Genomic DNA, 13,608 nt, shown 5'->3' on the forward strand with positions numbered 1-13,608 from the left:
GCTCAGTGGACAAAGGCGTCCGCTGCAGGGACCTATGATCAACCTCATGGTCAGTTTTATGTTGTTGCTCTAGCCCCTCCCCCTCCCCCACTGACCCTGCCCCCCCACCGATGCGGCCCTCGGACACAAACCAAACTGTAAATTTGGCCCCCGAGAGAAAGTTTGTGAGTACCCATGATGTAACATATACTTGGGACTTTTAAGTAAAATAAATATGCTAATCAGGTGTAAGTCAGTAGGACCATGTATCATGTTTTAAGGAGAGAGCAGAAGCACTTAAGCACCTATTAGCACAAAGACTCACACTTATCTTGGGCAAGCCAAGTCATCTATTAAGGAGCAACTGGTGTTTCCAATGCTTGATACAGATCTGCCGTTAATGTATTATTGTATGCATGACTATGTTTTCATTCATCAACACATTAAAGGCAGAACCTTTGGGTTTGCCAAATAAAATTATTATAGAAGCAGTGGTAGAATGTGACCTTTTGTCACCCTACTGTATAGAAAGTGGTAGATGATGGCCCCACTTGAATTTAGGTTGACCCCTAAATATACATATTTAACCCAAAGTTTGTAGGACTGGAGTTAGAATAGCAATTCCGGACCCTTTTATTGTTACATTTCCTCCATTATTTGCAGTGCTGAAGTTAGAATACTAAATCAGCCCCCCTGCATGTAGAATATGAAATCTGCCCCCCTCCCCAAATATATGCATATTCATCAATTGCAGTTGTACTGGAGCTACTTTGACAAGTCTGATCCACCTTCCTCAAAATATAAGCACCTTCCACAATGTTAGTAGGACTGGGGTTAGAGTAGTAAATGTACCTCTTCAGCCACATATAGGATACTTTGTTTTATTTGCCAATATATGCACTTCCTCAATGTTTGTTGGACTGGATTTAGAATTTTGAAATAGACACTCCCCAAATGTATGAACTTTTCCCAATGTGAGTTCGACTGGAGGTAGAATAGTACATCTGAACTTCAACATCTAACAAGATTTGTTTGCAACTGTGCAGTACTCAACAGAGATGTAAAGGATGGCTAGCTTGCCTTAATAAGTATCCAAGTCTTTCTTTTAATGACCTTTTATTGTTTTCTGGCAATGATGGTTTCATTGCATTGATCGCATAGTACCATATAGACAGTATGCTTTTCACACTTTGTGATCAAGAAGGTTAACAGTCTCATGCTAGAAAAGGAGAAAAGAGAGAAAGAGACAATAGTGGGCATTAACTCACATGGAAGTGATCCAGCGAAGGCCAGGATAAACTTTTCACACATCAACATATCACTCACAATGGGCAAATATACACTTTTAGATTTCCAGGCTGTTCCACAGGGGGTCAAGTTTTATATTCACTTTGATCTTGATTAGTCAATGTCTAACTAATCTTCTCAGACTAACACTCTTCCTTTGGTCAATGGACCATTAGTCAAGTAGTTGATGGTGATATTAACAATTTAACTAATTTAACTTTCAACAAAATAATCACAGACTCTAGGTAAGATTCAATGGATTTTATCTACTAATTCAATCAAAATGAACGCTCATGTATACAGATTCACAGTGCAAACTCCATCAACATTCATGGGAGAGAAAAATGAATTTATCAAAATAGCATACACATGTACATTCAACAATTTCAACGCATTGGGAGTGATAGATGGAGAGAGACAAAAAGACATAATATGTCATACATTTCAAGTGAGAATTTAAATTCACAGCAGGTTTTCATTTACCTAATAGTGGAATTGGAAACCCAACCCCTGGCCAGAAGGGTTAGTGGAGGTCGCCTGATAAAGTCAGGGACAAAGACTGTAGGACAGGCGCAGGATAGGTTTATACTTACTACACTTTGCTAGAACCCGACGCAGCGGAGCACATCCCTCTCTTACACTCTCTCCCTCCTCGGTATTCTTCAGCAAATCTTCAATCTAATCAGGCTGTCTTTCAGTATTGAATCTTCAGAGTCTGTTTTTCTCAATAGCAGTTCTCGCCTACTCCACCCTCTTTGGCCAAAAGAATATCAAGGGCAAGCCTATTTTGCAAAACCATAGACCTGATCGCCACCATTTCAGTACTGATCATTAAGAATCCTCCAGCAGTATCAGTGATAAACAGTCAACTACAGTGGACAACAAATGCATCTTATGAGAATTTAATGTGACTCCACCTGATGGTATCAATGCACCAAATACATCACCTACTATTTCAGAAAAACTTGCTCTCTTTTTTCTTGTTAGTCCTTTACTTATATCACTTGTCTCATTGTTCTTAGTAATGTGATATACCTTCGGGACTAGGATGGCAATGTAACAACTGCCATACCATCTTGCAGGCAACCTGTAATGGATGTATGTCTTTACAACGAATACTTTTACAACGCATACCTTTACAACCCATTTTTTACACCGCAACATCCATTACAACGCAATCCATTAAAACGCATGCCATGACAATGGATTCTTTGAAACTACCTTTACAACGCATTCCACTACAACGCATACTACATTTACAACGCATACCATTACAACGCATACCATTACATTACATGTATGGTAAGTATTGGATAGTGTAGGGGTAAAAATTATTATTCTAACTCCAGGGGGGTGCAACAGTAGGGTAAGTGTTGGATAGTGTAGGGGTAAAAATTACTATTTTAACTCCAGGGGGTGCAACAGTAGGGTAAGTATTGGATAGTGTAGGGGTAAAAATTACTATTCTAACTCCAGGGGGTGCAGCAGTAGGGTAAGTGTTGGATAGTGTAGGTATGCGTTGTAATGGTATGCGTTGTAATGACTGCGTTGTAATGACATGCGTTGTAGTGGTATGCATTGTAATGGCATGCGTTGTAATGGATGTTGCGTTGTAAAAGTTTCGTTGTAAAGGTAGTGCGTTGTAAAAGTTGCGTTGTAAGTGTTGTTTCCCCCTGTAATAGGCATTTTCCTGCATACATAATACATTCCTGGAAATACAGGATCAGTTCCTCCTTTTAGTCCCCATACCCCCATTATTAGGAATGTATGTTCACATTCGCTAGTACCAATGAAAATATTATTATTCAGTCTTTAATCTATACAGACAGAATTTCCCCAGTTTCGACAAGTCCATGAACATTGCAGCATGAACCTCGCCTTTCTTATAATTCCCTTCTAAAGCAGCCCATGGAGGTATATGAGACTTTTGCTCAACTGCTTTCTTTTGAAAATCCTGCCTTCTTTCTTCTACTAAATTTAGAAAATCTTTTTCTTCATCGTGCAAAAGGCATGTAGATTATTTCTGTGTGCATGGGTTATGTCTATGGGATTCGTGGTTAGAAAGAATTCTCCCATAAATTCTGAATTTCTTGCACTAAGTACTGGATTCATTGTTCTTCTAATAGGAACTTCTGAAAATACTAAATCAATGTTGCTATAAAAATACTGCAACTTACCCGTAACATAAAGCAAACTAGTTACAACACTACAGGACACACTATAGGTTAATGGATTGTGGTGATATGTCACACCCTCCGAGACAGACGTAGGTAGTGTCATGCAAACATAACAATCTCTCACATCAATAGTCTCAACATAATGATAAAGAAGTTTGGTGAATACATTTAATGAGGAATCATTATTTGATTTATCATAATATGTGCTTTTATCCATTGATGTTAGTTCTGTGGTGGTAGTTCTCTTAGTAACCACACTTACACTTTCACTTCTATTTGTGTCATTCTGATATTTAGTTATCATTAGGACAGGTATTACAAATGTTAATAACAAGGAAAAGGATTGACTAGAAGCTGAAAGCCTTTAAGGTGTGGGATCACACAAAAGATTTTATAAATTTTATTTTTAGAATGAAACTAAATTTAGAATTAATTTTAGAAATTAAAAAAGGCAGAAGTAAAAGTGACTGAACATCCAAAATCTAACTTAAAATGGCGATGTATTAAATGTTGTCTATGTAGTATTACAATATTAATATTGATGTGGTTGTTATTAACATTCCTAATACCTGTCCTAATGATAACTAAATATCAGAATGACAGAAATAGAAGTGAAAGAGTAAGTGTGGTTACTAAGAGAACAACACATCTTTTAAACCTGTTCCACTTCTCTCATTGAAAATGCGGATAACTCTTTAGCAATCGCTTCCTCTCTTTTCTTAGTCCATCTACTTTTCCAACGATCTATGTCTCCCCACTTCTTCAAAAGGTGTATCAATTCTTTTATCTGCAGTCTTCTTCCTGACACATTCAAGCTTTCTAAATCCTTTTCGGTAAATTTTGCTCTATAGTGCTTCTCCAGTACCTTTGATTTTTCTATATCTATTCCAAATTCTAAAGCTACTTCCGTTATCTTTTCATGCAAATTCTTTGTTCTCCAGGTTATACTCAGGTTACATAGGAACAACAACTCTTTATCTTCATATGAACCCAGTTTATCAAGACCTATTGTACCAATGATCATTTCTTCCAAGTCCACCCTTAACTTACTTACATCTTTAGTTTTGGGTTTCTTCTTTTCTAAAACTTTTGCCCATTCCTCTAGATCTTCAGGAGAACATCCAGCTGAACCCCCTGCCTCTGGAGTGACAGGTGCTACTTTTCCTCTCACAATTGTGGGCAAAATTCTATTTGGGGTTTCTATCACCGCTTTAATATTTGGAAGATCCATTAATGAAACATTCGACTCACACTCACTAACTTGATCATCTATCATAACTGTCTCTTTTCTATCTCTATTTTGTGAAGGTGCCACAGTTGAGGATTCTGGTGTACCTAGTCTGTTACTATCAAATGGAAAAATGGAATAACAGGACCAATCGTTACTGGTACTGTCAGTTCTTCTGCATTTTATCCTAACTGGTTCAATTTCTGAATTACTTCTTCTTTAGTTATTCAGTGCATCCCGTTCTTTTTCTTTTGATCCTTAAATTATTGTTGGATCATACAGGGCTCATGGAACTAATGGAGTTCCCATTATTGGGGCACTTGGAGTGGTATCTGTAGCACTTTCCTGATAGGGCGGAGGTCTCGTTATCAAAATCTCCCTTAATAACTCATCATCAGATTCATTACCCCCTATCCCTGTCATACTCATATGTTTCGTTTTCTCCTTACATTTACTTCCTTCCCGATCATCAGCCACTAATACAGGATATAAACTCTCAGTTACTACAGCCCTTCTCCATCTTTTCATCTGATCTCCTCGAGTGTCAAATGGGTATCTAGGCAAAAACCCTCTATTGTTTTTCATACCTCCTCTGTACTTTTCCCGTTCATATGCCTCAGTTTCCCATTCTTCCAAAGCCTCATACTCTGTTAACCTTGGTCTCGGTTCTAATGAATTCATCCTGATTCTCAAATTCTGAAGAATTCTCCCATTAAATGTACCATGTTCTGGGAAAGCTAGAACACCCTCATCATTCGTATACTCCACCCAATTCTCCAACCATACACTCGTATAATATCAACTTTCCATCATCATAAAGGAAGCTGGTGTATTAGGAGGTGCCATAAAAATTCCCTCCCTAGTTATTATGCACTTGTCCTTCTTAAAGAAATTCTTGATTTTATTAATCAACTTCATTCTTCTTTTTCTTTTATTTAACTCACTCGACAAATTCAAAACTCTTATGTATTTTCGCGAAACTTATTATTCAACTCTCGTCCAATGCCTGCGCGAATTACACCAACAACCCAATAGGAGCTTACTACATATTTTCTTCTTCGCCCAATACCAGCACTTTGCTGATCTATTGACCAATCAGGGCTTTCAACACACTCTCTAGTCCGACCATTGCCAGCACTGCTCTTGTGACGTCAGTATTACTTCTTCTACTGACCCTCCCTTTACAATCTGTTCTCACACCCGCTGCTTTCACCAATACCAGCGCGGGTCTCTGTGACGCCAGTACAGCTCCTGCTACTGACCCTCCCTTCACAAGGTAATTCAGTAATGTCTGTGTTCGACTTTTCGTTACAAAATTCTTGTTAGTAACAACATAAAACAGCGTTACTCTGTTTGCACAACTAAACCAAGATAGCTACAAAGAGAAAATTCCTTCCTGTCACTACGAGTAAAACCCCTGTTTACTCTTCACTCAAGCTCGGGGAGGACCTGTTACTCCTCTAGGGATACTCCTCCTTCGGGTAAGGCTAAAGTTTCACAGGCGGGGCCTTTGCTATCATTCACACTCTACTTTTATTCAATATATTCCCATCTGTAATACTGCCAGCCCTTCGTAGCTTTGCAGTATTACGACAACAGATAAGTAACCTTCTGCAGTGTGATTTCCATTTACCACATTCTTATAAATTCCATTCCCGGGATTCCCAGGTATCTCTGTACCTGTGCTTCCAGACAACATAAAAAGCGACACTAACATTTTATGTTAAACATATAGTAAAGTTGTCATAACAATAGTCAATAATCAATGATCAATATTTACCAAACTAATCGATAATAACCATCATTCTGCTACCAGAAAAACCGATCCAGCGAAAGGCCAGGATAAACTTTTCACACATCAACATATCACTTACAAGGGGCCCATATACACATTTATATTTCCTGGCTGTTCCGCTGGGGGTCAAGTTTTATATTTACTTTGAACTTGATTAGTCAATGTCTACCTAATCTTCACAGATCAACACTCTTCCTTTGGTCAATGGACCCTTAATCGTGTAATTGATGGTGATATTAACAATTTAACTAATTTAACTTTCAATAAAATAATCACAGACTCTAGGTAAGATGCAATAGATTTTATCTACACATTCAATCAAAATGAACACACATTTATACAGATTCACAGTGCAATCTCCATCAAATTTCAAGGGAGAGAAAAAATAATTAATCAAAATAGCATACACAAGTACATTCAACAATTTCAACGCATTAGGAGTGATAGATGAAGAGATAAAAGGACGTAGTATTTCATATTTTTCAAATGAGAATTTAAATTCACAACATATTTCTATTTACTTAATAGTGGAATAAGAAACCCAACCCATGGCCAGAAGGGTTAGTGGAGGCCGCCTGATAAAGTCAGGGACAAAGACTGTAGTACAGGTGCAGGATAGGTTTATACTTACTACACTTCTCTAGAACTCAATGTACCGGAGCGCATCCCTCTCTTACACTCTCTCCCTCCTCTATATTCTTCTGCAAATCTTCAATCTAATCAGGCTGTCTTTCAGTATTGAATCTTCCCAGTCTGTTCTTCTCAGTAGCAACTCTCACCTACTCCTCACTCAGCATCAACGATTCTTCTTAGCAGCATCCGTTCACACTCTAATAATCTTAGATCGTTCAAATTACAACCTTTAATTTTGCATTACCTCCTCGTTAGTCTTCCTCGCTACATGACTAACAAAGTGAGCTTCAGCTCCACACCAGAACCCTCCAAAGCAAAAAGTCAGCCTCCCATGCCTCCCATCCCTTCCCAATATGGCCGACCCATTACATCCTTGACCTCTATAAGAGCCGGGCCAGCCCAACCCAACAGCCTGTTTTCTTAGTTCTGCGCACTTCTCTCCAGATGCGTCAGGTAAGTGGTGCCTGCGGTAACAGGTACATGGGTCTCGGGTTGATGGTCCTGCTCAAGCGAACCCTTTGTTCCTAGGCTCTTTTTCCCCTCTTTTTCCCCTGGTGTGTTCTGGCCGGTTAGGCTCTGCTCCAGCTGGCCATGGGTTTCCAATGGGGGGATGGCCGGGGTACGGATTGGGCTTGTGGCTGGCGCTCTGCCATGACTCCGCTCGTTGGGCTACCTGTACTGCCAGTCCTTCTGTGGGCTCCTTTTGCTCTGTGCCTGGTTTATATGGCACCCGCCTACCCTTCGTGGCGATGCGGCGGGCGGCGGCTGTGTTTGGGTGTTATTCCGCCCCTACGTTTCTGCCTGCTCTTTGCTCGCGCCGCTCTCCTGCCCCCTTCAGGCCTTGCGGCGGGCGGCGGCAGTGCTGCACCGCTGTTACCCCCTGGAGGTCCATCAAGGATAGGACAGCAGGTGCAGTCACTCTCTGTTGTTTCCCTCTGTGCGGGGTTCCAGTTTGCCTTTGGGAAGTCCTTTAACTGGGTGCCCCCGCATAAGTTGCATGCCACCTGCCTGCCCCTAAACGCTGAGTTGGAGCGGTCAGCTGCAAGTCTACGCCGTGTTGGGTTTCCCGCATCCCCGCTGGGGAGGGCGCTTGCTTCCTTTTTCACTCCATCTGCCCTTGAGGTGCTGTGGCGGGCGGCGGCTGTGCTGCTCTGAGTACCCCGCACATTGTGGCAGCGGTGCTGCATGGCTCTTACCGTGCCCCCGCAGCGTGGCTCCTGTGTCAGGCTCCTCCTCCTGGGGCGGGGTCGATTGCTAGTTCCCGCGCTGCTGCACAGGTGTTGCCGGTCAGTTTCATCAGCTGGCCCGCCTTTTCCTGATGGGCCGACGTAGCTCAGCGAGTTCAGCAAGGGCATGTCAATGGTGTGACTTCATGGGTTCGCTCTAACGCACAATCGGCCATTTGCTTAAGCCAGTCAGTCAGTCAATCCACTTTATTCGATTAGTTAAAATCATAAAAGTACAGAAACAAACCACAAAATGAAACAATGTTACAAGTAATATAACATAATGATTAAATACACAGGCAATATTTCAATTCATTAAAAAAAAATTATCACCGGGGAGCACCCCTTGATCTAATAAAATAACGATGAGCCTTACAATCTTACTTATGAAGAAATCATCTTCAAATTTCTCTTGTTCTTTAGCCTCACCGCCGCTACCAAAAAAGATGCAATGTTAAAAATACCCCTAGGTTTACACATAGACTGTAAAAAAACTAGAGCAGGCCTAACCTGAGTGAAACCCTTTCCTCTCAGGATAGGAACCAGAAATCTCATGTGAATATTGGAATTAAAGTCACAGAACATCATGAAATGTAAGGTGTCCTGGGTTGAGAAATTATCACATTGACATGGTTCAGCGTCAACAGGGTTACACCATTCCCGATAATCCCCAATGTGAGATGAATTAAGTTAAAACGGAGTCTAGTTAGGAGCCAACGATGGTAGGGCTTGTTAACAATTGATAAATAAGGTTCCATGTTAATTTATGTTTTTAACAGGTAATAGGCCCTAACTAGAGGTTTACATAGCTCCTTTCTTCTCACCCCATCTTCAAAACTTTATTAAAATTCAGTTTTACCCACAACACATCCTCCTTCCTGATCTTATCAGGTTCCTCATATAGTTCTTTTGCTTAAGCGATTGATATCACCTAATTATTCCCTGTTCACAGGTCTTCTCGGTCCTGGCTGTGATGGTGCAGTTTTTCTTCCTGTGTGTTTCCCGGCCTCATTTGGTTGGGACTGGGCTGTTGGCATTCGGGTGTTCCTCGCTAGGAATGCCTCCATGGGGCAGGGCCTGACTCCCCCCGGCTTCACTTAGGGCTGTACTCCTCAGGTGCAATGGTTCAGGTGTTCTACCTATATGATCTAACACCTGTAGCGGCTTCTTCAGTTTTTTTTTGCCCGGGTTCCGGTCTATAGGTTCTGTCTGTGGGCTGGTGTTGTTCCCGTCTGGGGGGGTTCGGCGGTGGGCTTACGGGCTGCGGCCTCCTCCGTTGTCAGTCCCACGTGATGTGGCTCCGTGGTTGAGCTCCTCCCTTGGGTGGATGTCGCCCTTCGTCTGGCTTTGTGTGGCCCCTCGACTGTTCATGTCTGGTTTCTATGCCCTGGTATGATCCTTCCGGGTGGGTTTTGGGCTCCTTGTGCCTAGGTGACTGGTGGTGCTTGCCGGATCTTTCCGTTGGGGGTCCTCCTTGCTGGTTGACTCACTCTTGATGAAAGAATCATAAACAAATGTAGACTTCTCGAATACGTTATTATCACTGTTTACCTCCTCTGTCTACTCTATCCCATGTTGTTTTCTTTATCGTTAAGAAATGCATTAGTAGTGAAAAACTTCTTTTAAAATGAAGGCAAGCATATGCCAGGCATGGGGTACCTCGAGACCTACAGTTAGCCACTCTTTGCTCATGTGTGAGAATTTTCCACTCGCATGGGTTAATCAAGAGGTTACTTATGCAGGACGGGTTTGCACATGTGCAAAGCGATTTTTGGTTTCAATTGGGATTTTAGCCATGTAACAGATTATTCTGTATTTCAGAACGCCTTCTCCCCGTATATGAATTTTGAATGTATGTTAATTATCTTTCAAATTTCTATTCCTACTTGTTAGTTCATTTTAACGAGAGGTTGACTTGAGCACCTTTCTTTTCTTTAAACCCTTGCTCTATCAGAAGCACCGAATGTGTTTGCATTTGAGAGAAACAAAATGGTTCAATATATAATTATTCTTGTATATTCACACAGTCATGTGTGTGGTACATTTCTTATTCTTAACAGCAGCCCTTGGGGTTCAGTGTCCACTGTTAGAGTGAGGAAAGGGTAGGGGATGGGAACAAAAAGCTGAGTAGTGCAGAGGAGGGCAACTTTATTGCAACATAGGTATAATCAAAAATCCAAACTGCCAATACAGTTGAAAAACCTTGTCTTAACAACAGGGGCGCAAGAGGCATGAAAGCCTCATCTGCAATGGAGCTCTAAGCCAGTGTTGGACCCGGCCCTATTGGCAGGTTCACCCCGAAAATGTTAGCTTTTGCCTAGCCTGTTTCTGCAACCTGGTGTTGGTGATTTTAGGTCTCTGTGCACTTTTTCACTGTGGTCCAGTGTAAAGTGTCTGGTGAGAGTGACCTGCCCTCCCATAGGAATGCATGGGGAATATGTGTGACCATGGCAGTTCCTGATGTATTGTATTGTATTGTATTGTATTGTCATTTATATAGCGCGATTGCTGCCCAGTTGGCGTCCAAGCGCTGAGGCCTAAGACAGAGCTGAGTAAGCGGAAGGAAATTAGAGTACAGTGGACCTCGCAAACAAGTAGGTTTTAAGTTGTTTGCGGAAGGAGAGTAGGTTTGGGTTGGCCCGGAGCTGTAAAGGGAGTGAGTTCCACATCTTGGAGGCGTTCAAGGAGAACATCCTGCCTCCGGACCTAGCTCTCTTTACTCTGGGTACTATGGCCAGAAAGGCTTCTGTAGATCTGAGGTTTCTCTTAGGGTGGTATTGCGTGACTAGTTTGTCAATGATAACTGGGCCTGATTTCCAGAAGGCCCGGTGGGCAATACATAGTGCCTTGAATGCCACTTTCTGTCTCACTGGAAGCCAGTGTAGTTTATTCAGTGCTGGTTTAGCCGACTGAGTCCGTGGGATCTGCAACAGGATGCGGGCTGCACAGTTCTGCACCACCTGTAGCTTTCGCAGGGTCATCTCTGGGGCTCCGACATACAGGGCATTGTTCGAGTCTAACCGGTATGGTTCGAGTCTAAATGTATGGGAAGTGCAGGGTTGAGTTTGATATGTGCGAACTCGTGAGATTGAATGCTGCACAATGATGTATGCAGCATGATTGTGTCTGGTGTGGAAGTGCCACTTCTAGAAGTTGGCATGTTTGTGTAATTTGTGTCTGACGTGTGATTGACTGGAGCTGGCTGGTGAGCCTGGCTCCAGGAGTCAGGATGGGTCTGCCCCGGTGGTGAATGGAGAGATTAGCATGCTGATGTGAGGGAGGGGTACACCTGGGACCTGAATAGGGCTGGTGGTCCTTCCCTCCACAATGCTGGCTCCACCCCCTGTGGTGCGTCTGATGTCCCTAGCCTGGCCAGTGAAAGGGAGTTCCCCATAACCAGTTGTAGCTGGTTCTTACATTGCCTACACCCTGCTAGGCAAAGGGATTTTTGTGTATAAAAAGAGGCTGTGACCTCTTGTAAAGTGTTCTTGTTCTTAACTCGAATCTGCCAGGGGCGTGCTGCTGCTGGGGCCCAGGGGAAGGCTTGCCTCCCTGGGCCCTGCCCAGCCCCTGGATCCCTGGAGGACTTCTTCTTTGGACCCTTTTTGCTTGGCCTGGGAGGGCTGCAAGACTCTCCCTGGCTAGGAGCTGTTGGGCTCCCTCTCTTTGTCCCTGGGCTTGATTTCCAGCGCTTGGGGAGTGCTGTAATTATTCCCCTTGCGCTTGGGAGCGCTTTATGTTCCAGGCAGGTGCCCACCCTGCATTTTGAACTGCCAGGGACCTTGCTGCTATTTTGATTGTTTAGATTCCAAGCGGCTGCCCACGCCTCATATTTGCCTTATTTATTTAATAACAACGGGAGCCTACCCCGTGTTGTCTTTGCCCGAGAAATCACCGTCGGCCGGCCCGGGACACCCCCCCTGACGTCATTCCCCGGGCCGCGCTGTGATTGGCTGCCGGCCCGGGACCTGAACCAGAAGCAGGAAGCGACGGGAGCTGACCCCGCGCTCCTGCGTGTGCCTGGCGAAGCTGTGCTGGACATTACCGGTCCCCCGTGTGGAGAGGGAGACCGGCAGTGACCCCAGCCGCAGTCAGTGAGGTCCCGACATGAAGGAGGAGCCCCGGTGTGAACCAACGAGCGCAGAGGAGAGGAGCCCCCCCCACCGAAGAAAGCCAGTGAGTGGAGCAGGGGGCGATTGTTGAAAGTCCCCGTGAGGGGCTTAGGGCCTTAATTGCTGAGGGCTCTGGGGTCCATGGTTCTGTGAGTCCCCCGAGGAGGGACTCCGACGCACAGCAGCATCCTTGTTTCGAGCCACGAGGCTCCCGGGGGCATTCTTGTCTTCGAGTCCCCAGAAGAGGGACTTCAACGGGGCATATTTGTTGTAGAGCCCAGTGGGGCTCAGGGGGAATTTTCCTTAGTGGTAGAGCGGCCCCGGAAGGCAGCGGGCCGCTCCCACCTTGCCCCACGTTTTGGTTGCAGAGCCCAGAAGGCTCCCACGAGGGCCATGTTTATTTTCAGAGCCAGAGGGCTCCAACGTGCACAGCGTTAGTTCCTGAGCCTAGATGGCTCCAGAGGGGACTATATTTCCTTTAAAGGCCCATGTGCTTGCCCACACTTCTGCCTCGTTATTTTCAGAGCCTAGAATGCTCCAACAGTGGGCACAGTTTGGTTTCTAGAGTCAGTGAGGGCCCTATCGCAGCTTTGCTGATTCCCAGCTGCCCAGCAATTAGTGGGCAGCTGCACCGTTTAGGCGCCAAGGGAGAGAGAGTCCCTGTGAGGGACAGAGATGGCACAGAGGTGCCAGGCCTTCCACAGCTGCGCAGCACTTAGTGCCAGCTGCAACGTATAGGCCCTGTTGTTGTTCTAAGCTGCCCAGCAATTAGTGGGCAGCTGCAACGTTAAGGTTTATGCCGGTGGCGCACCCCTGACTGGCGCTGCGTGGTAGCGCGCCCTGACATTATGGACACAGGGCCTTTGATCCCATTCTTGGGATGGCCAGTTGGCCAGGGGGCTTGTATGTGGATGGGGCGCAAGGCCCTAATGTGATTTTTGCGCAATGGGATTTTACTATGTTTATGATGGTAATTGCCTAATGTGATTTATGGGCTAGAGTGATGTGGTGCTAGGAAATGTAATGCATTTAGTATGTTTTACGCACCCTGTATTGATACCTCTAGAGATGGTTTTACCTGTGGAGGTTTGTGTTAGTGAGATTGTGTTTCAGTATGATTTACGCCCCTAAATATGAGTTATGCTTAGGGGGTAGGGTCTAATGTGTTTAG

The sequence above is a fragment of the Lissotriton vulgaris genome, chromosome 2_1 (genome assembly GCF_964263255.1).
Source record: "Lissotriton vulgaris chromosome 2_1, aLisVul1.2, whole genome shotgun sequence".
In the NCBI taxonomy this organism is placed as follows: Eukaryota; Metazoa; Chordata; class Amphibia; order Caudata; family Salamandridae; genus Lissotriton; species Lissotriton vulgaris.